Here is a 24,018-nt window from a genome sequence, read left to right on the forward strand (position 1 = left end):
AAAAATAAATGATATTTTGTTGTCTGGTCTAGTAGACACAGGTGCTGATGTGACCATAATTGCACCAGAATTTTGGTCTTCAACTTGGCTTCTTCAGGAGGTAATCGTTCAGCTGTTAGGGATTGGAATATTATCTCAAATGAAACAGAGTGCAAATTGGTGTGAATGTATAGGTCCAGAAGGACAGAGAGTAAATTTAAAGCCCTATGTGGCTAATATAGTTATGAACTTATGGGGTCGAGATCTGTTACAACAATGGAATATTCAGATTAACATCCCACCAACCTCAGACACAAATCAGAAACTAGCACATGTTTCTGAGAGAAATATTAGAAGGTATTATTCTAATGAGTTGTCACCAGCCATCCAGCCATACAAGAACATGGCAAAACAACTGATAATCTTCCAAAGACACCAACAACTCTAACTTTAAAATGGTTAACAGCCTGTATGGGTTCAGCGATGGCCTTTAACAAGAGAGAAACTCCAGGCTTTTGAAGAGCTGTTACAAGGGCACTTAAATGCTCAGCATATTGAAGAATCCACCAGCCCTTGGAATTCTCCTGTGTTTGTTATTAAAAAGAAATCTGATAAATGGGGAATGGTAACAGACCTTACAGCAATTAACAAAGTAATTCAGCTAATGTGCTCTCTACAGTCCAGAATTCTTTGCCTACTCTGTTACCTAAAGGATGGCCTCTTATAATTATTGATTTAAAAGACTGTTTCTTTTCAATACCCTTACAAGAAAAAGACAGAGAAAGATTTGCCTTCATGTTGCCTACTTAAATAATTCTAAACCAGTAAAGAGATATCAATGGAGGGTACTCTCAGAGGGACTGTTGAATAGCCCAACCCTGTGCCAATATTTTGTACAACAGCCATTGGAAGTGATAAGTAATACATTTCCTAAATTTAGAAATCTAGAAATTATCAATATATGGATTTATCATTATATGGATGAAATTTTACTAGCTGACTCAAATGCAAATACTTTAGAAAGAATATTTGAAGAAGTAAAGAAAATTTTGCCTTGCAGATTACAAATTGCTCCTGAAAAGATACAAAGAGGAGATTCTCTTAATTATTTAGGATATAAAATAGGTCAACAAAAATTAGACCCCAAAAGTTGCAAATTAGGAGAGATCGATTTCAGACTCTTAATGACTTTCAAAGATTATTTGGAGACATTTCTTATCTACAAACTATTGATGGGGTAAAAATTGATGAACTGAATAATTTATTTAAAACCTTAGAAGGTGACAAGGATTTAAATAGTCCAAGAGAATTATCACCTGAAGCTGAGAAAGAATTGGCCTTGGTAGAAAAGAAAGTACACAAAACACTTGGATTGTGTCGTTCCAAAGCTGGATTGCAATTTGGTTATTTTACCCTTTAGATATTCTGCTACAGTAATTTCGATGCAGAAGGAAACTATTATATTGGAATGGATATTTTATCAAATAAACAGAGGAAAAAATTAAAAACTTATGTGGAACAAAATCTCTGACTTGGTTTTGAAAGGAAAATTGAGACTTCGTCAATTAGTAGAAATAGACCCAGCAGAAATTGTTGTATCTTTAGCTAAGAAGGACATCAAAAATTTATGGGCAGTAAGTGAACCTTGGCATAGAGCTTGCAGTAATATTTTTTGGGAGAGATTAACATCAAATATCCCAAAAGTGATAGAATTGATCTTATAAAGAGAGCTGATTGGATTTTGCCTTGAATTGTACAGGAAACATCCATATCTGGAGCTCATACATTTTATACAAACAAACAAGGAAAGGCAGGTTACAAATCAGAAAATTTAAGTAAAGTGGTTCAAAGCCCTTATAATTCAGTTCAAAAATCGGAATTGTATCTATTCTGTTCATATTGATAGATTTTTCAGAATTTCTCAGCATAGTTACTGACTCTCATTATGCTAAAAGAGTAGTATTACATATTGAGACTGCAGAATGTATCCCTGATGAATCAGAATTAACTTCACTATTCAGTTACAAGATATAGTCAGGAATAGAAGTCATCCTTTATATATAACACACATTCAATCCCATAGGGGTCTGCCAGGCCCTCTAGCACAAGGTAATAATGAGATTGATAAATTATTGATAGGAAATGTGCTGGAGGCCTCAGAATTTTATAAAAAACATCGTGTCAATAGTAAAGGTTAAAAAAGGATTTTTCTATAACCTGGCAAGAAGCCAAGGAAATGTCCTAATTGTTCCTTTTACAATCAGACTCCATTACCAGCAGGATGTAACCCAAAGGGTACTCAGAGGAATAAAATCTGGCAGATAGATGTGTTTCACTTTGCACAATTTGGAAAATTGAAATATGTACACCATACTCTTTATAATTATTCAAGATTTCAATGGGCAACTGCTTTGATTTCTGAAAAAGCTGATTTGGTAATCATTCATTTGCCAGAAGTTATGGCCATCATGGGTATACCTACACAAATGAAAACTGACAGTGCTCCATCATATGTCTCTGGTAAAATGAAACAGTTTTTGCTTATTACAATATAAAGCATATTACAGGCATACCACACAATCCTACAGGCCAAACAGTTATAGAAAGATCAAACAGAACTCTAAAGGATATGCGAAATAAACAGAAAGGAGTAATAAAACCCCCCATCAATAGACTGCATAATGCTCTATTAACTTTGAATTTTCTCAGTGCTAATGAGAAAGGAGCAACAGCTGCAGAGAGATATTGGATAAGAGAATAAAAACTACAGAATTAAACCAGCCTACATACTTTAAGGATGTGCTGACCTTAGAATGGAAACCAGGATATGTGTTACGTTTGGGACAAGATTTTGCTTTTGTTTCTAGAGGAGCAGATAAGCTGTGGGTACCATCAAAATTGATAAAGGTTGGATTTGAACAAGAGAGACCTTTTTTTTATTTTATAATACTATTCAGTTCTACATATAGCCACAGATTCCCTTGTTCTCTCCCTTCCTGCCCCCTCCCTTTCCCCTCAGCCCACTCCTCATTCCCATCTCCTCCAGATCAAGGTCTACCCTCAGGACTCGGATCGACATGATAGACTCAGTCCAGACAGGTCCAGTTCCCTCCTCCCTGATTGAGCCAAGTGTCCCTGCATAAGACCCAGGTTTCAAACAGCTCATGCAACGAGCCCAGGACCTGGTACCACTGCCTAGATGCCTCCCAAACAGATCAAGCCAATCGATTGTCTCACTTATTCAGAGGGCCTGATCCAGTTGGGGGCCCCTCAGCCTTTGGTTCATAGTTCCTTTGTTTTCATTCATTTGATTATTTGTCCCTGTGCTTTATCCAACCTTGGTTTCAACAATTCTCGCTCATATAAACCCTCCTCTTTCTCACTAATTAGACTCCCAGCACTCCACCAGGGGCTTTGCTGTGGATGTCTGCATCCAGATTCCTCAGTCCTTGGATGGGGTTTCTGGCACAACTATTAGGGTGTTTGGCCATCCCATCACCAGAGTAGGTCAGTCCCGGCTATCTCTCAACCATTACCAGCAGTCTTTTGTGGGGGTATCTTTGTGGATTTCTGTGGGCCTCTTTAGCTCTTTGTTTCTTCCTTTTCTCATGTGGTCTTCATTTACCATGGTCTCCTATTCCTTGTTTTCCCTCTCTGTTCTTGATCCAGCTGGGATCTCCTGCTCACTTTCCCTCGACCCTTGCCCTTCATTGCTCCCACTCATGTCCAGGCTGTTCATGTAGATCTCATCCATTTCTCTGTGTCTTTCTTGGGGTCCTGTTTTCCACATAGCCTCACTGGTGATGTGAGTAGCAGTCCAGTCATCCTTGTTCCACATCTAGCATCTTCCTATGGGTGAGTACATACCATATTTGTCTTTCTGAGTCTGGGTTACCTCACTCAGGATGATGTTTTCTAGATCCATCCATTTGCCTGCAAACCTCATGATGCCCTTCAACTGAAGAATGGATAAATAAATTGTGGTACATATACACAATGGAATACTACTCAGCAAAGAGAGACCTCTTCATTAGAAGAGGTGGTAGTTCATCAACCAGCATAATCAACCAATTAAAACTAGCTTATACCATTAACACATGCCGTTTCTTTAATCAGATATAACTTGCCAAAAGGGATCCTCCCCAAAGTTAGTCTTGGGGAAAGTTTTTTGTTTTTGTCTTTAGGAGAATGAAAGATTAAGAAATCTGAAAAACACCGGACAAATGAGACATCTGAAGAAAAGGGACAAATCATCTAGTAAAAATGTCCCAAGAAAAAGAGTAAAATGGCCTATTGTTGTATCATTTATAAAATTTAATATGTCTTTCTAAATGTTTGTTTCTGCTCTTCTCTAAAAACATTTAACATTAACCATCTTGTAGTCCCAGTTCAATTAAAAATTAAAGCTGGCTTTGGAGTTGGAGAATGGCTCTCTCCTTCTTTAATCCAAGCATGCTGTTAAAAGGAAAATGGAAACTCCCTGTATCATGCCAAAACAAAGAGCCATCTTCTGATATGGGACAGGAGAAAACAAGCAAAGAACAAAAATTTAAAGGACTATTTTATTACTATTAATATCAATTATTTGATTCTATCCTGATCCTTTAAACTTTTCTTAAAGTATGAATTTTATATCAAAATTTACAAGATTAATATACATATATATTTTAAACTTTGTTAAGATATTAATGGTCATATAGAGTACTAATGAATTCTAGAAAAAAGGCTTCAATTAGCTGCCTATACATGTCTTTATGTTTGAATCTCTATCAGTTTTCTGCAGGGAATCACGACCAGGCCTAACATCAAATTTGAAGTCTCCAGGAAGAAGATGGGGCCCCACAACTACAACAATTCCATGTGGACAATAAAAATACCACTAAGCTGACAAACATCACCTACAGATCAACTTTCAACTACAAACTGCTCAGAGCAGTTTTGAGATGGCTAGCTGAGATGATCCAGTTTCACAAACTACTTGAACAAGGACTTGAGATAAGCCCTGAACTTTGGCATTATGCACAGACTGGACAACAAAGGATTTGGCTACGTTTCTTAGAATTTGACTATTAACCCAAAATTTTTCTTTTCAGAATAAAGATGCCTTCATAACCAGTAGGAAGCAATTTTAAGAACACAGCACCCACCTTCTTAAAGAGGTGGTGTGGGGTAGGTGTTTTTTGGTCCTTTTATTGGTTTTGGGTCTGGGATACTTTTCATTATTTAGGAGGGTTGGTTACAATTTGTTGTTGTTAAGGGATAGGAAAAGGGCTAAGCAAAGGATATTAGATTTAAGGTTCTTGTTTAAAAAAAAAGATATATAGAAATGATAGAATAGAGTGTAGATTATTGATTCTACTCTGAAAAGTAAAGAGGAGATATAGATAACATATAGAAAAAAAGATTATTTAATCTACTTTAAAAAGACAATTACTATGTTTTAAATAATTTACATTGGGTTGGATTTTTGTTTATTGTATTCAAAGTATATATATTGAGATTGATATTGTTAGAAAATGCTATACGTATATTTCTAATCTTGTTCAAGATACTGTACTTACACAGTTTCTTTAACAATGTAATGCAATTTGCTGATCCTTGAATGTTAGTATTACCAAATATTAGGATATAAAGAAATCAATGTTAATAGTTAGACATTACAATCGAACTGGTAGTCATGTTCGGTATGTTTTCAAGATCGAGCAGATAAAATTTAGATAGGCAGGTCATCTTCAAACCCTTCAAAGATGTACAGAATATGGTATTTAAAATGTTTTTAATAACTTAGAAATTTTTTCTTTTTTTATGACTATGAGACATGTTGGTTCCTGGCTGTACCAATCTACTTCAGAGAAGATATGGGCATTGAAGAAACTGCATATAGAGTTAACATTCATTGTGGCAAAAATTCACCACTGGACAACAAAGTATCCTTGAATCATCTACTGACAAACAGGACAAAAAGAACAGACAGGACACAAAACAAAGACTACCGATTCTTGCCAAGACAAGTGTGGTTGTGGCTTTAACAACAGGCATCTTCTGAGGCCAGGACACTATGGTACCATCTGTGAAGTGGCCTTTGCAATCTGGAAAAGGTACAGTGCCTTTTCTTCAAAGGCAGCTGAACTGGCAGTGGATCAATGGCTTCTGATGTGCAGTGGGACAGCAGCTGAAACAGTTATTCTTTTTTTTTTTTTTTTTTTTTTTTTTTTGGTTTTTTCAAGACAGGGTTTCTCTGTGTAGCTTTGCGCCTTTCCTGGAACTCACTTGGTAGACCAGGCTGGCCTCGAACTCACAGAGATCCACCTGCCTCTGCCTCCCGAGTGCTGGGATTAAAGGCGTGCGCCACCACCGCCCGGCCGAAACAGTTATTCTTGAAAGAGTAGCTAAGCTGATGGAGTCTAACCTGTCAATGGTAGACTGGCATTTAATAAAAAATGGAAGCCACACACAAGCTGAGAAGAATGGGATGCAGAGAACAGGATGCTGAGATGAAGCCACCCACAAGTTAAGAAGAATGGACAGCTGAATTCAAAAAACATCAACAATTTCCAGAATTTAAAACCCTGATAATGACAGGACATTGGTGGAATTCAGGTATTTCTGGACTATTCTCACCAAATGTGAGGTTGACCAGTTGGCCTTGTGTACATCCTACTTCACAAATGAGTGTTGGATACGCTAATGCTATAGGCTGAAGATGATGCCCCAACACTGCTGAGAAACTTCAGGTGAGACTGTCCAGGCATCTGGATGTTTCTGTCAACTCACATTTTTTTGGAAGCCACTTGTGTGCACTTCCTGTGTTTTTTTTTTTTTTTTTTTTTTTTTTTAGGTGATATTATGTCCTTCTTGGGGCTCTGAGGGAGTTGAAGTTTAGGTAGTTATAGTTACAGTTATAGTTAAAGATTAGATAGTTATAGTTTTTCTAGTTAAGAATTTCAGAAAAGAAACTCACTAAAGACGTGTAAGTGTACAAATTTGAAAGATGTTATAAGCTAGTTCTGTTAACATTATATGTTAGGATAGAAAGTGAATCAGGTACATTTTGAACTTACCAAAATAGGGTAGATAGTGGCATTTTTTTCTGGGTTTGTTTAATGCAAATGGACTAGACATTGTTTAAGTATTTATTGCTTGTATAAATTGTATATAGTTATTGTACTTATTATATATACTTTTTTATATTAGTTATAACTTTGTTACTTTTTTCTTTCTATTCAAATAGGAGGGGGAATGTGGCGATATTTTATTTGTGCTGAAATGTGATTTTATTTGAATGTTAAATAGTAGCCTGGGGGTCAGAGATAAAAGCAAGCCATTTAACAGGAGACTGGCAGTGATGGCACACACCCTTAATCCTGTCACATGGCAGGCAGAGTCTCTGTGTGTTCAAGGACACAGCCAAGCAGTGACCCGAAACTTTAATCTCAGTAAGAACCATAGAGAAATGGAGGTCTGTACAGACAGGCAGTGATGAGGAAAACATGTGATTGGGCTTAAAGCCAATGAGTAGGCAGAACAGAAAGGCAATAGAAAGATGGGTCACACAGAACAAGGTCTCTCAGGTCAAGGACAGCAGCAAGTGGTAAGGTAAAGACTTTGCAAGCGCTCTGATCTTTTGGGCTTTTAACTCTGCATTTGGCACTGTGTATTTTATTTGATAACACCATTTAGAATTTCATCTACACCCCACTGAAATGACAAGGATGAAGCAAGAGTTCTTTTGAAACCTTTATTTGATTCCACCTATTACTCTTCAAAGGGAAGGCAAAGAAAGAAGATTATATAAAAAACATAGTGATTCCAATGTTGTTAGAGAAAATTCAAGGAATCCACACTGTCTCCTCTTAGGGCCTTGGTGGTTATAAGAAGTTGACCATGGCTGATGAAGGCTGGATTCTTCAGGGCCAAAGCAGGAAGTAGGTATGGCACAATCAAATATTTTCAAAGTCTCCCATCAGGGAATCAAGAATTCCCTCTGTACATCATTTGTGGTAGGTTCCCTTGAAGCTCTCCAGAAGGCACAGGGAAGCCGTAATCCCAAGGCTGGTACATGGGAGTCAGCCATGGCATTGGAGGTTGAGAGTACATGTGAAGCATGGGGTTACCAGCTCCTCCATCATAGAGTGGTCCTGTGGGAAAAGAGAGAGAGAGAGAGAGAGAGAGAGAGAGAGAGAGAGAGAGAGAGAGAGAGAGAGAGAGAGAGATCTCATAAGCATGGTGCTCTGGTTCCCCCTGAATCACCTTCAATAATTAATTGGCCCCTTGGTCAAAACTCAGCAATGAAGAAGTCATAATTCCATTGTTTGGGTGTGAGAGGGAGTTAGACACACAGAGAGGCCAGACATTGCTGCTTTGTGCCACAGAGGCCTGTGGAAATGGGGCTTGTCTACATTCTGTGTTCCCTCATTCACGTATCATGAGATTACCATCACTTCCTTGCCCACCAAGGATCAGGCATCCACCCTGCTGGTGATAACAAGGAGTCCACTCACTGGGAGAGCATAGGTGTCTTCAGTTTTAGAAAATACATTATAGAGTAGAAGGGGCTCTCACAGGACATGTGGGTCCTGGGAACGCTGTCCCCACCTACACTCAGAACCAATCCTCCCACACTCCAGGGAGCCATCACAGCCCCCTGAACCTCTGTCTCTACTGTGAGAAGGTCAGAGATCTGGAACCACTGAGTACCTCTCCATTCTCACCACAGCTGCTGACATCTGGACTCTCCCATAAACCTGGGGATCACAAAACACGAAATGCATTAGAAGACTTTTGGTTTAGCACACATTTCACTCTGATTACCTGAGGGTCTTCCTTGTCCTTCCTGTTGCCCACTCTGGTCCATTCTGCCTTGCTGCATGTTTCTCAAACCTTTGACTTGATTTTCTTTTCTCTGTCCAGAAATGAATAAATAAGTTATCAACACCATTTTCCTGCAATAGCAATATCTGTCTCTTAGCTGGCTATGGAATAAGGAACCAGCCTAGTTCAGGTTTAGGAAACAAGGGACCCTTCATCCCTCAGCTACAGATGCTGGTCATTCTCACCTAATGGAAAGTTTGGTTGTCATGCTTGACTAGATAAGTCTCCAATGAGTATCAGAGGTGGCCCTGTGGAAGGGACAGATGAGACACAGAAGGACATGTCCTGTTACATGACAGTGTAACATAATTGCTAACAGGTCTTATTAATAAAATACAAAAACAGGGCTGGATACTGGGTTCAATCTGAAGGATCAGACAAATAGAAGAGTCACCCATATTCTTACCTCTACAAAATCCTCAGCCTTAAGAGTGTGAGCTTCTGTTTGCTCAGACCTTATATACCTTTGTCTACCCTGACATCAGTTCCTTGCATTAAAGGAATGTGTGCTTCCCAAGCAAAGGCATGAGATCTCAAGTGTTGAGATTAAAGGCTCTCTTCCCAGTGTGGCCTTGAAATCAGAGACCCAGATGAGATCCAGATTGTTTTGTGCCTCCTGAGAGATAGGATTTAGGCTGTGTACCTCATTGTCTGAACTTTATGTCTTATCTAGCTTCTGGCTTTGTTCTCTGATTCCCAGAGAAGTTTTATTGTGGTTTACAATATATCACCCCAAGACATACCCACCAAGACTCAATACTTTTCCATTCCCTGCATAGGACATGGTTGTTTGACTGGTGGAAATAATAGCAGTTCTTTCCTGAGAGATGAATGGAGTAGTTCAGGGTCATTCCCGTCTACACAGTAGGTTGTGGGCTAATCTTGGATAAAGCAGAATCTGCCTCAGCAAACTTCACATTTAAGGTAGTAAACTATATTTTTGCCTGCTGTCCTGGTCTGTCCAATGAACACATTACCAACAACTTGCATGAGCACAAGATGATTCCTAATCATGTAGATTGGAGTATTGTCCACGAGGCACAATGTCCAACTTCTGAGATAAATTGAAGTACAGATATCCCAGCAGGCTTCCAGAAAACACAGAAAGGTTTCCCTGACTCACATAACTTTTCCCTCCTGAGATCTCTCTGGCTCTACAGTGTCACAGAACTGGGGTTTTCTGGGTATTGGCAGGTCCCACAGAGACTGGAGTGTGGACAACGAGGTCGGCTCACCTCCCTGAAATTCTGGAAGTCTGGGAACCAAGTAGAGATCCAGCCATGTATAAAGCTCTTGATGTGATTGAATCTGGATCATAGGCTGGGTCAGCATTGGAGAACACCAAGATTGGATCCCATCTCCGGAGGCTGAGACAGAAATTTGGCTCATATTTCTCCAACTCTGACTCTATTTAAAATTATCAAAGAAACACTACACAACCAAGACAATTCACTTCATTTTGGGTTTTGTGACATAGGTTTTTTGTTGTCTCATGTTTGTGTGTTTGTTGTTGTTTGTTTATTTCTATATAGGTTGGCTTTCCTGGAACTCACTGAAATTTAGACAGTCCATCATCTTCACAATGATCAGCCCATGTCTGGATCTCCATCCTGAGTGCTGGCATTAGATATGTGGGCCACCTTGGCTGGTAGATTTCATGCTCTAACACATTTGCTACATTTCATGTAAACTTTCGTTTTTCCTTCCTTCCTTCCTTCCTTCCTTCCTTCCTTCCTTCCTTCCTTCCTTCCTTCCTTCCTTCCTCCCTCCCTCCCTCTCTCCCTCCCTCCCTCCCTCCCTTCCTTCCTTTCCTTCTTTTTCAATATAAAAGGCTGTTTATCACTGGTCAGTGGTGGCACAGGCCTTTAATCCCACCACTCCTGAGATATGGAAAGGTTGAGAGCTCTGATTTGCAGGCCAGTCTGGTCTACTAAGTGACTGCCAGGATAGGCCCAAAAACTACAGAGAGGCACTGTCTGGAAAATCTAAAACAGAAAACAAACAAACAGAAAAAAAAAAGAAAAAAGAAAGAGTTACCAACTGGAGAGATGACTCAGCAGTTAAGAACACTGGTTGTGTTTCCAGAGGTCCTGAGTTCAATTTTCAGAAACCACAGGAGAGCTCACAACCATCTATAATAAGATCTGGCACACTTTACTGTGTTGCAGACATGCATGCAAACAGAGCACTGCATACATAATAAATCAATACTTTTCATATATTTTTTCTTTTATTTTCCATAACAACCAATGTTTCTCTTGTACCCTATACATCCTCGCCCCCCAGCTTCCCTCACCCTGTGTTCTGTGTGTGTGTGTGTGTGTGTGTTTACGTCTGTCTGTCTATGTGTCTCTGTCTCTCCCACAGTCTGTTGGTGTGTGAGAGTGTCTTGAGACATAAACTACAATGCATTGCACCCTGTGGTCCAGCTAATCCAACAATTCCTGCCTATGATTAGAAGTTCTAAGAATGCAAGGGCTGTAGTTCCCTTCCAGGAAATGTCTCAGATGGTCTGTAGTAGCACCAAACTCTGAAAGAGGTAGCCTCTCCTGGAATGGTTCTCAACTTTTGTAATGCTCAAAACTTTCAATAAAATTCCTCATGTTTCGGTGATCCGCAACTATGCAATTATTTTGTTGTTACTTCATAACTATTCTTTTGCTAATGTTCTGAATCCTAATAGGAATTTCTGATAATTAAATGGTTTTGGAGATACCTGTAATACAGTTGGTTGTTCTACTCAAATAGGGGTCATGACCCATTGATTGAAACCATTGAACCCATTCCCTAATCCCAGTCTGCCCTAATGAAACATCTGTTTTCCCACCTCAAAGATCTTCTCAGAAGTGGAACATGTCGCACTTAATGATTAAGCAAAATCCCTCACAATTGTGCCCACCCATTTTCAGATTCAAGCTAATTGTGGTAGTAGTCATGTTGAATACTAAGAATACCCATCATGACTCCATGCCTATCTGACACACTTATGTATCACCTTATGTCATGTATAATTGCCAAGTGAAATATCCAAGTGAAAATTACTCCTAGAGTGAGTGTAACTGTATGATATGACTATGACCTGTAGAAGGAAAATACTGATATGACAATCCAGTGTTGAAAGGCAAAGGCTTTATATATATATAAAACCGAGTCAATATTATGTCTAAATGATGTAACTATCTTTTTTCAATGAGAAACATGTTCCAAACTTAGAATAAGTGGCATTGTCACTTACACTTGAGAAACGTTGATATTCTCTTACTTGATGTACACTGCAAAACACAGCTATGTCTCCAGCTCCTAATGTTTTCATTTGCATTTGGGGAGTCTGAGGCTTTGAAAAATTAACCATGGGTGCTACAACATGAGGGCTAGAGAATGGATACAGTGATGAGCTGCTGTTTATGAAAGCAGGGGTTCCCCTTGTAGTAGAGGAGACATAATGCCAGAAATCTGATGAAGATAGAGGGTAGAGGCCAAGTCTCAGTCACCCAGGAATGAACCATCACCACTACCAACATCCCTTGCCCCACTATCATTATGAGTCCCACTGAAATGACAAGGATGAGTCAGGAGTTCCTTTAGAGATCTCTATTTGATTTCACTTTATTTTTCCTTGTTGAGAAGTTGGAGAAAGGATGTTACACATGTACCTGAACGTTGTTCTGGGTCCCACCTGGTCCACAGCCACTCAGACCAAGTAAACACACAGAGACTTTTATTACTTATTAACTACTTGGCCATTAGCTCAGGCTAACTCCTGACTAGCTCTTAAACTTAAACTAAGCCCATTTCTGTTGATCTACATGTCACCCCACTTTCCGGGGCTTTACCTGTCTGTCATTAAGTGCTGCTCCCTGGTTGGCTGACTCGCATTTCCTCACACAGCCTTCCTCTTCCCAGAGTTTTCATTGTCTGCTTATCCCACCTGTACTTCCTGCATGGCTACTGCCCAACCAGCATTTATTTATCTAACAATCAGTGCAACACATTCACAGCAAGTAGGGCAATACCCACATCACTTTCCTATTTTTTTAAAAGTGATAGTTTTTAATTTTAACATAGTAAAATTTCATATAACAAAACAATTATCATGCAAGAATTATAGTTTTAATATCTAGTCTATTTGTATTTGGCAAAATTAAAGATGCTATCCTATTTATCCTCTATTTGTGATTCTAAGGTTTCATATCTACCTTTTCTCTTATCCTAACCAAGGAAGAACATGATTTTACCTATCTAGTCTTCATATACATTAAAGACCTCAGAAGGATATAATATTACCTATGTAAACAAGAAGTGAATTGTAAGCAACTTGCAAAAGTCTAGAATGACAGAGATAGCTGCCTGACTGCATCTGTTGCTTTCCTTCTACTCAGGAGACAGGTTGTCAGGTACCCTGAGGATGGCCTATAACTCTTTAAGTAGAATAGGATGATCTTTAATTCCTGATGTGCCTGCCCTCGATATTTTGGGATCTCTGCCCATTTAGAGGTCCTTAAGGATACAAGTCCCATGTGAAAATGTAGTGAAATGAGCCCCATATCAGGAGACCCTCTCTGAGTAGCCAGTGTCCATGGAAGCCCTATCTTTTAGGTTAGAATCCCAGGTATTCCAAGAAAGCTTTAATACACTTTTGACAGATGAATATAGCTATGTGATTTATATTAGTCAGTGTCTCTTCCCTCTCTCTCTCTCTCTCTCTCTCTCTCTCTCTCTCTCTCTCTCTCTCTCTCTCTCTCTCTTCTCTCTCTCTCTCTCCTCTCTCTGTCTGTCTGTCTGTCTCTGTCTTTCTATCTTTCTCTGTCTCAGTTGGTTTTCAGTATTTGCCAAAATATAAATGAATTACCCTCTAATGGAGAGGTTCTCAACTTCCCTAATACTTGAACCTTTTAATAAAATTCCGCATGTTGTGGTGACCCCCAACCATAAAATTATTTTGTTGCCACTTCATAACTATATAACTTTTATGGGTTGTTCCACCCATAAAAGGTTTTATGACCCACAGATTGTGAACCTCTGCCATTATTACAGTCTACCCTAATGAAAGGTCTGTTTTCCCACCTCAAAGATCTAGCTCAGAATTGGAACATTCCACACAGAAGGATCAAGCAAAAATACCTCACCCATATTGGGGTTCTAGCTAATCATGGATGTAGTCAAGGTGAATACTAAGAATACCCATCATGAGTTCAATGTTTTCCAACTGGAAACCCATTCATATCACCTTATGTCATGCTTACTTAACACATATAACAATAATGATGTCACAATGACCCCTATGAGTGTAATTGTGTGATATGATTATAACTTGTAGGTGGAAAATAGTGATATGTCTATTCAAACTTAACCTGGTCAAAATTACATCTAACATGATGTAACTGTCCCTCTTTCAATTGAAATACATTATGAACTTACTATAGGTGGTGATGTTCCTTGTCCAGCCTTCTTTCATATCTGAAACTTATATTGGAGAAACTTTAATATTCCCTTATATGGTGTTCCATCACTGCACCACACAGTTATGACTCCAGCAGCCAATGGTCTCTATTGCATTCTGGATAATCTGAGGTTCTGAAACACTGACCTAACAAGAGAGCTAGAGAATAAGTACAGTTTTGAGCTGCTGTCTATGGAAGGAGATGTTCCCCTTGTAGTAGAGGAGACTCAATGCCTGGAGTCAGATGAAGATAGAGGGTATAGACAAAGTACCAGTCACCCGGAAATGAACCTCCACTCCGACCACATCTCATGCCCCATTACGCTTATGGGCTCCACTGAAAAGACAAGGAGGAGGCAGAAGTTTGTTTAGAAACTTTTATTTCATTCCACTTATTTGCCTTCACTGAGGAGACAGAGAAAGAAGATTACATACACAGTCAAACTTTTCCAGGTTTCCCATCTTGGAATCTGTGAATCCCCACTGAACATCATCAGTGGTGAGTTCCCTTGAAGCTCTCCAAAAGGCACGGGGAACCACTAATCCCAAGGCTAGTACACAGAAGTCAGGCATGTCACTGGAGATTGAGAGTACATGTGAAGTTGGGTTTTACCAGCTCCATCATAGAGAGGTCCTGTGGTAGAAGAAACAGAGAGAGAGAGAGAGAGAGAGAGAGAGAGAGAGAGAGAGAGAGAGAGAGAGAGAGACCACAAGCATGATTCCTTGGTATCCCTGAATCACCTTCAATAATTAATTGGCCCCTTGGTCAAAAATCAGCTATGAACAAGTCATAGTTCATTACTTGGGGTTAAAGAGGGAGTTAGACACACAGAGAGGCAAGACATTGCTGCTTTGTACAATGGAGGCCTATGGGATTGGGGCTTGTCTACATTCTGTGCTCACAAGATCAGGCCAGCTGATGCCACATTCTTAAGATGATTAACTACAATGAATTGTGGCCTGTGGTCTAGCTAATCCAACAATGGCTGCCCATGAACAGAAGGACTAAGGATCCAGGATCTGTTGATCACTCAAGAGAATTGTCTCTGCTGGTCTTCAGTATTTGCCAATATCTAAAACACACAGCCTCAAATGGAGTGGTTCTCAACTTCCTTAATGCCTGGACCTTTAAATAAAATTCTTCATGTTGTGATGATCCCCAGTCATACAATAATTTTGTTGCTGTTTTATAACTATAGTTTGGCTAAGTTTCTGAATCCTAGCGTAAACATCCAATAATTGAGATGTTTTAGGAGATCCCTAAAATACAGTTGGTTGTTCAACCCATAATGGGGGTCTTGAAACAGAGATTATGAACCCTGGTCCTAATCCCAATATGACCTAATGAAACATCTGTTTTCCCACCTGAAAGATCTAGCTCCAAAGTGGAACATACCCCCAAGCTTATTACGTGAAAATCCCTCACAATTGTGACCAATTACTTTGCTATTCTAGCTAATTTTGGAACATAAGCATGGTACCCTAGTTCCCCCTGAATCATCTTCAGTAATTAATTGACCCCTTGGTTGAAAACCAGCAAGGAACAAGTCATAGTTCCATTGTTTGGGTGTGAGAGGGAGTTAGACACACAGAGGCCAGACATTGCTGCTTTGTGCCACAGAGGCCTGTGGGAATGGGGCTTGTCTACATTCTGTGCCCATGAAGAAAGCCTAGCTGATGCCACCCTCTGGAGGGCCTCAGAGGTCTCTGCAGAAAGGACTAACCTGGGAAGGGCCTCCACTCTTGTCTGTGGCCCAGGATCGTGTAGAGGTCCTTCGAATAAAGAGAAAACAAGGCTTTGATTCCTGCTCTGTCATTAGATAGGCACAAGTGCAAGGTCTTCAGACTGAGTATCAGTTGCAAGCATTCATGCCAGGTCTTCCTCAGGACACCCTGGTAGAGTCTCTTGTCAATAGACCTGACCTTCTTCAGCATCTTGTCTGGGTGGCTCACTTCCTCCCTCCTCAACACCTTCCCATTCCAGCAGGAAGATCCTGATTTCACGGTCATTCCACAGCTTATGGGAAGGACCTGCAATGGACATAGGGATGGGATCAGTATATTTCCCAGCATGCACATGCACATCTGAACTTTTTCTGGGGACTCTTCCTGTACCCTGATCAACCACAGTGCCCTCTGAACTTTTGCTGGGGACTCTTCCTGCACAGTAATCAACCACAAGGCCTTCATTCATGTATCATGTGATTACCAACACCTGCTTGCTGGCCAAGCATTGGACATCCACCCTGCCGGTAATTATAAGCAGTACACATACTGGGAGATCAGGGGGTCTTGAGGTTTAGAAAATACATTTCAGAATCAAAGGGGATGTCACAGGACAAGTGGGACTTGGGAATGCTGTCCCCACCTACACTCATAACTACCCCTCACACACACAGGAGCTTGTCACAGCCCCTGAACCCCTCTCTCTACTGTGAGGAGGTCAGAGATGTGGATCAACTGAGGACTCCTCTATCTTCACCAGAGCTGCTCACATCTGGGGTCTGTAGCATGAATCTTAAAAGTTCTTATTAATAAAATCAAACCCGAGGCCAGTTATTGGGGTCAATGCTGGTAGATCAGAGAGCCAGAACAAGCCACAGCTACCTCACCTCGCAGGATCCTCAGTTGGTCTTGTCTCCTCAGACTGGAGGCCTCTGAGTCCTCATCCAGAATGGGTCTTAGCTGAATTTCTGCTTAAAAGCCTGAATGCTCAACCAGCCAAATTCTTAATGAGCCAAATGCTGAACCAGGCCAAATGTTTCTAGTTCCTGGTCCTTATATATCTTTCTGAATATATCAGAAAGAATATGTCTTTCTTATATATATCACGCCTTATATATCTTTCTGCCTTCTACCATTACTCCCTGGGATTAAAGGGGGTGCTACCATGCCTGGCTCTTTCCATAGTGGCCTTGAACTCACAGAGATCCCAGATGGATTTCTCCCTCTGGAATGCCAGGATTAAAGGCAAGAGTGCCACCATTTTCTAGCCTCTCTATCTAGTGGCTGTCTGTTCTCTGACCACAGATAAATTTATTAGGGTACACAATATTTTGGGAAGCACAATGCCACCAAGGGGTCTGCCATAATCCCGGCAATCATAGAACAAGAAATGCAGTAGAAAACTTTTGGTTTAGCACACATTTCACTCTGATTATCTGAGGGTCTTCCTTGTCCTTCCTGCTGCCCACTCCGGTCCATTCTGCCTTGCCGCATGTTTCTCAAATATTTGACTTGATTTGCTTTTCTCTGGCAAGAAATGAATAAATAAGTTATCAACACCATTTTCATGCAACAACAATCTCTGTCTCTTAGCTGTGTGTGGATTAAGAAACCAGCCTTAGGTCTGGCGGTAATGGCTCACGCCTTTAATCCCAGCACTCGGGAGGCAGAGGCAGGTGCATCTCTGTGAGTTAGAGGCCAGGCTGGGCTACCAAGTTAGCTTCAGGAAAGGCACAAGCTACGCAGAAACCCTGTCTTGAGAAACCAAAAAAAAAAAAAAAAAAAAAAAAAAAAAAAAAAAAAAAAAAGAAAGAAAGAAAGAAAGAAAGAAAGAAACCAGCCTCATGCAGCATTAGCAAACAATGGACCCTTCATTCCTCATCTACAGATGCTGGTCATTTTCACCTAATGGAAAGCTTGGTTGTCAAGCTTGACCAGGGAAAGCCTCCAGTGAGTATCAGAGGTGCCCCTGGGGAAGGGACAGATGAGCCACAGAAAAACCTGTCCTGGGAGATGACGGAGTAACACAATTGCTAAAAGGTCTTATTAATAAAAAACAAAAGAGGGCCAAATAATGGGATAAATCTGAAGGATCAATGAAACAGAAGAGCCAGCCATTGTTTTTACCTCTATGAAATCCTCAGGCTTAAGAGAGTGAGTTTCTGTTTGCTCAGGCCTTATATACTTTTCTCTGCCCTGACATTACTTCCTGGGATTAAAGGTGTGTGTACTTCCCAAGCAAAGGCATGAGATCTCAAGTGTTGAGATTAAAGGCTCTCTTTCCAGAGTGGCCTTGACCTCAGAGACCCAGATGAGATCCAGAGGGTTCTGTGCCTCTCCAGTGAGAGGATTAAGGGTGTGTGCCATAAATTGTTTGGCCTTTATGGATAATCTAACTTCTGGCTTTGTTCTCAGATCCCCAGATAAGTTTTATTGGGGTGTACAATATATCACACCAACACCTCACCCACTCTCTTCAGCTCTCACCCATTCGCTCCAAACTTCTTTCTGTTACCTTACTGCTAAAAGTCCATCTTAAACGTCCTAATTCACCCAAGCTGTGCTTCAAAAAACTTAAAAATGTCAGATGAATTATAAGACCCAATACTTTTCCATCTCCTGCATAGGATGTGGTTGTATGGCTGGTGGAAATAATAGCAGTTTTTTCCTGAGAGGTATAGTGGTATTTTATTTAGGCTGAATTGTGATTTTATTTGTATGTTAATAAAGGAAAGTGCCCGGGGGTCAAAGCTAATAACAAGCCATTTAGCAGAAGACTGGCAGTGGTAGCACACGCCCTTAATCCTGATCACATGACTGGCAGATCTGTGTGTGTTTAAGGATACAGCCAGCATGGAGACACATACCTCTAATCTCAATACCAACCATAGAGACCTGGAGGTCTGTATAAACAGGCAGTGACGAGGAGGTCATGTGGTTGGGTTTAGAACCAATGAGAAGGCAGAAGAGAAAGTCAAAAAAAGAAAAAAAAGACAGACACACAGGAAGTAGTCCTGTTTCTGAGGGGAAGAATGACAGCAACAGCAACAGGGTGGGTAAGAAGGCGGTGTTGACTTAGCTTTTGGTTGCTGCTCTGATCTCTCTGTTTTTTAACTCTGAATTTGGCTCTGTGTTTCTTATTTAATAAAACTGTTCAGAGATCTCCCATGCTCATGGATAGGCAGGACCAACATAGTAAAAATGGCAATCTTACCAAAAGCAATCTACAGATTCAATGCAATCCCCATCAAAATAGCAACACAATTCGTCACAGACCTGGAAAGAGTAATACTCAACTTCTTATGGAAAAACAAAAAACCGAGGCTAACCAAAAGAATCCTGTACAATAAAATAACCTCTGGAGGCATCACAATCCCTGACTTCAAGCTCTACCATAGAGCTACAGCAATAAAAATAGCTTGGTATTGGCATAAAAATGGACATGTGGACCAATGGAATCGAATTGAAGACCCTGACATTAACCCGCACACCTATGAACATATAATTTTTGACAAAGAAGCCAAAAGTGTACAATGGAAAAAAGAAAGCATCTTCAACAAATGGTGCTAGCATAACTGGATATACGTGTAGAAGGCTGCAAATAGATCCATATCTGTCACCGTGCACAAAACTTAAGTCCAAGTGGATCAAAGACCTCAACATAAATCCAGCTACTCTGAACCTGCTAGAAGAGAAAGTAGGAAGTAGTCTTGAACACATTGGCATAGGAGATCACTTCCTAAATATAACACCAGTAGCACAGACACTGAGAGAAACAATCAATCAATGGGACCTCTTGAAACTGAGAAGCTTTTGTAGAGCAAAGGATTCGGTCAACAAGGCAAATTGACAGCCTACAGAATGAGAAAAGATCTTCACCAACCCCACATCAGACAGAGGACTGATATCCAGAAAATATAAGGAATGCAATAAATTAGACATCAAAACAACCAACAGTCCAATTAAGAATGGGCTAGAGAACTAAACAGAGAATTCTCAACAGAGGAAACTCAAATAGCTGAAAGACATTTAAAGAATTGTTCAACATCCCTAATCATCAAGGAAATGCAAATCAAAAGAACTCTGAGATACCACCTTACGCCTGTCAGAATGGCTAAGATCAAAAACACTGAAGACACTTTATGCTGGAGAGGATGTGGAACTAGGGGAACTCTCCTCCACTGCTCGTGGGAATGCAAGCTTGTACAACCACTTTGGAAATCAGTATGGCACTTTCTTAAAAAATTGGGATTCAATCTCCCCAAGATACAGCTATACCACTCTTGGGCATATGCCCAAGAAATGCTCAATCATACCACAAGAGCACTTGCTCAGCTATGTTCATATCAGCATTGTTTGTAATAGCCAAAACCTGGAAACAACCTAGATGCCCTTCAACTGAAGAATGGATAAATAAATTGTGGCACTTATACACAATGGAATACTACTCAGCAGAGAAAAACAATGACATCATGAAGTTTGCAGGCAAATGGATGGATCTAGAAAAAATCATCCTGAGTGAGGTAACCCAGACTCAGAAGACAAAATATGGTATGTACTCACTCATAGGAGGATACTAGATGTGGAACAAGGATGACTGGACTGCTACTCACATCACCAGTGAGGCTACCTGGAAAACAGGACCCCAAGAAAGACACAAGGATCACCCAATGACAGAGAAATGGCTGAGATCTACATGAACAACCTTGACATGAGTGGGAGCAATGAAGGGTCAGGGTCGAGGGAAAGAGAGCGGGAGATCCTAGCTGGATCAAGAACAGAGAGGGAGAACAAGGAATAGGAGACCATGGTAAATGAAGACCACATGAGAAAAGGAAGAAACAAAGTGCTAAAGAGGCCCACAGAAATCCACAAAGATATCCCTACAAAAGACTGCTGGCAATGGTTGAGAGATAGCCAGGACTGACCTACTCTGGTGATGGGATGGCCAAACACCCTAATAGTGGTGCCAGAAACCCCAACCAAGGACTGAAGAATCTGGATGCAGAGATCAAAGGTTAGGCCCCGGGTGGAGCACTGGGAGTCTAATTAGAGAGAAAGAGGAGCGTTTATATGAATGAGAATTGTTGAGACCAAGGTTGGATAAAGCACAGGGACAAATAGCCAAACAAATGGAAACACAGGAACTATGAACCAAAGGTTGTGGGGCCCCAACTGGATCAGGCCCTCTGAATAGGTGAGACAGGTGTTTGGCTTGATCTGCTTGGGAGGCATCTAGGCAGTGGTACCAGGTCCTGTGCTCATTGCATGAGTTAGCTGTTTGAAACCTGGGACTTATGCAGGGACGCTTGGCTCAATCTGGGAGGAGGGGACTGGACCTGCCTGGAGTGAGTCTACCAGGTCGATCTCAGTCCTGGGAGGAAGCTTTGCCCTGGAAGAGGTGGGAATGAGGGGGTGGGCTGGTGGGAAGGGGAGGGTGCCAGGAAGGGGGAGAACAAGGGAATCTATGGCTGTTATGTAGAACTGAATGGTATTGTAAAATAAAATAAAAGGAAAAAAAATAAAACAATTCAGAATGACATCCATGAGAGGTACATGGAGTATTTCAGGGACATTCTTGTCTACACAGTAAGTAGGTTGTGGGCTAGTCTTGGATAAAGTAGAATCTGCCTCAGCAAACTTCACGTTCAAGGTAGTAAACACTCTTTTACCTGCTGTCCTGGTCTGTTCAATGAACACATTACCAACACCATCCATGGGGCTTGCCGTGAGTACAAGACAATTCCATAATCATGTAGACTGGAGAATTGTCCTACAGGCACAATGCCCACCTACTGAGATGAATTTTAGGAGATCCCTGTAGTACAGTTGGTTGTTCCACCCATAAAAGGGGTGGTGAACCCTTGCCTAAACCCGGTCTGCCCTAATGAAACATCTATTTACCCACCTCAAAGCTCTGGCTCAGAAGTGGAACATGCCACACGAAATGATTAAGCAAAAGCACCTCACAAGTGTGCCCCCCTACTTTCGGATTCTAGCTAGTTGTGATGTAGTCAAGTTGAATACTAAGAATACTTATCAGGACCCTTTGAAGAAGTGGATGAGATCTACATGAGTGGACTGGGGGGGGCATGGCAGACAAGAAGGAGTGGGGGATGAGAACATAGGGAAACTGGGAGGGTCAAGCTGGAACAGGTGGGAGGGCAGGGAGGAAGATACTATGATAGATGAGGACATCATGGGAATAGGAAGAGGCAGGGTGCAGGGGAAGCTCTCAGGAATCCACAAATTGACCCTACCTGGTCTGCTGGCAGTGGTACAGAGGGTTCCTGGACCGGTCTACTCTGGTGACAAGACTAGCAAATAACTTAGTTGTTATCATAGAGCCTTTATCCAGTGACTGATGGAGGCAGATACAGAGATCCAAGGCCAGGCACCAGGCTGAGCTCTGGGAATCCAATTGATGCGAGAGAGGAGAGATACTGCAGGGGAGGGATGTCGAGATCATGATGGGAGGACATGCAGAGATGATTGGCCACACTAGTGGAAGCCCATGAACTGTGGACTGGTGGCTGTGGAACCCCCATTGGACTGGACTAGGCCCTCTGGATACGGAAGATGTTTGATTGGTTCAAACTGTTTGGGGGCCACCCAGGCAGGGAAATTGGGATCTGTCTCTGGTCTATAGGTAGGCTTCTGGAATCCGGTGTCTGAGGTGTGACGCCTTGCACATCCTTGGTGCAGTGGAAAGGGGCTTGCATCTGCCTAGGCTCAGTGTGCTGGGCTTTGCTGACCTCGATTTGGAGGATGTGTGGATGTGAGGTGGTCCGGGAAAGAGGGATGCGGGTGGGAGGAAAGAGGAGGGGTGTCTGTGGAGTGAGTAGAAACTTTCTTAATAAAGAAAGAAAAAAGAATACTCATCAGGAGATTACACCTATTCATCTGGACACATTTTCATATCACCTTATGTCATATTTAATTTGCAAAAGTAACAAGATCCAAGTCACAGTGACTCTAGAGGGAGTGTATCTGTATGACATGACTATTACCTGTAGCTGTTAAATAGTGATATGACTATCCAATGTTGAAAGGCAATGGCATTATAGGTTAAACCAGGTCAATATTATGGCTCACGTGATGTAACTATCCCTCATTCAAAGAGAAACATGTTCTAAACTTAGAATAGATGGTGATGTTGTTGTCTGGCCTTCTTTCATATCTGACACTTACATTTGAGAAACTTTGATATTCTCTAACTTGAGGTTCCATCATTGCATCACACAGCTACGTCTCCAGCTTCCAATGGTTTCCATTGCATTCTGGGGATTCTGAGGCTCTGAAACACTGATCATGGGTTCTACAACACAAGGGTTCTAGAATGGATACAGTGTTGAGCTGCTGATTATGGAAGCAGGGGTTCCCCTTGTAGTCGAGGAGACACAATACCAGGAGTCTGATGAAGATAGAGGGTAGAGGCCAAGTCCCATTCACCCAGGAATGAACCTCCACCACTACCACATCACCTGCCCGACTACTCTTATGGGCCCCACTGAAATGACAAGGATGATGTAGATGTATCCAACTATCTTATTAAATAAAAAACACAGAACCAATGCAAAGAAGAAAGCCAAGAGGTCAGATCTAGGAGCTAAAAACATTACCCTTCCTCTCGTGGTGGTCCTACCTCTCCAAAAGAGACCTACTTCCTGTGTCTGTCTTTTTTTAAAAATAGAGTTTCTGTTCTGCCTTCTTATTGGTTGTAAACACAACCTCATGACCTCCTAGTCACTGCCTGTCTGTTCAGACCTCTAGGTGGTCTATGGTTGGTATTGAGATTAAAGGCATGTATCTCCAATGCTGGCTGTATCCTTGAACACACAGAGATCTACCTAGCTCTGCCTACCAAGTGCTAGGATTACATGTGTGCGTCACCAATGCCAAGCTTTCCTATGGCTTACTAATAGCTCTGACTCCTGGGCAACTTTATTTATTAACATACAAATAACATTTTAGTACAAATAAAATACCACCATAGGATGAGG

This window comes from Peromyscus maniculatus, chromosome 9, assembly GCF_049852395.1.
Source record: "Peromyscus maniculatus bairdii isolate BWxNUB_F1_BW_parent chromosome 9, HU_Pman_BW_mat_3.1, whole genome shotgun sequence".
NCBI classification, from domain to species: Eukaryota; Metazoa; Chordata; class Mammalia; order Rodentia; family Cricetidae; genus Peromyscus; species Peromyscus maniculatus.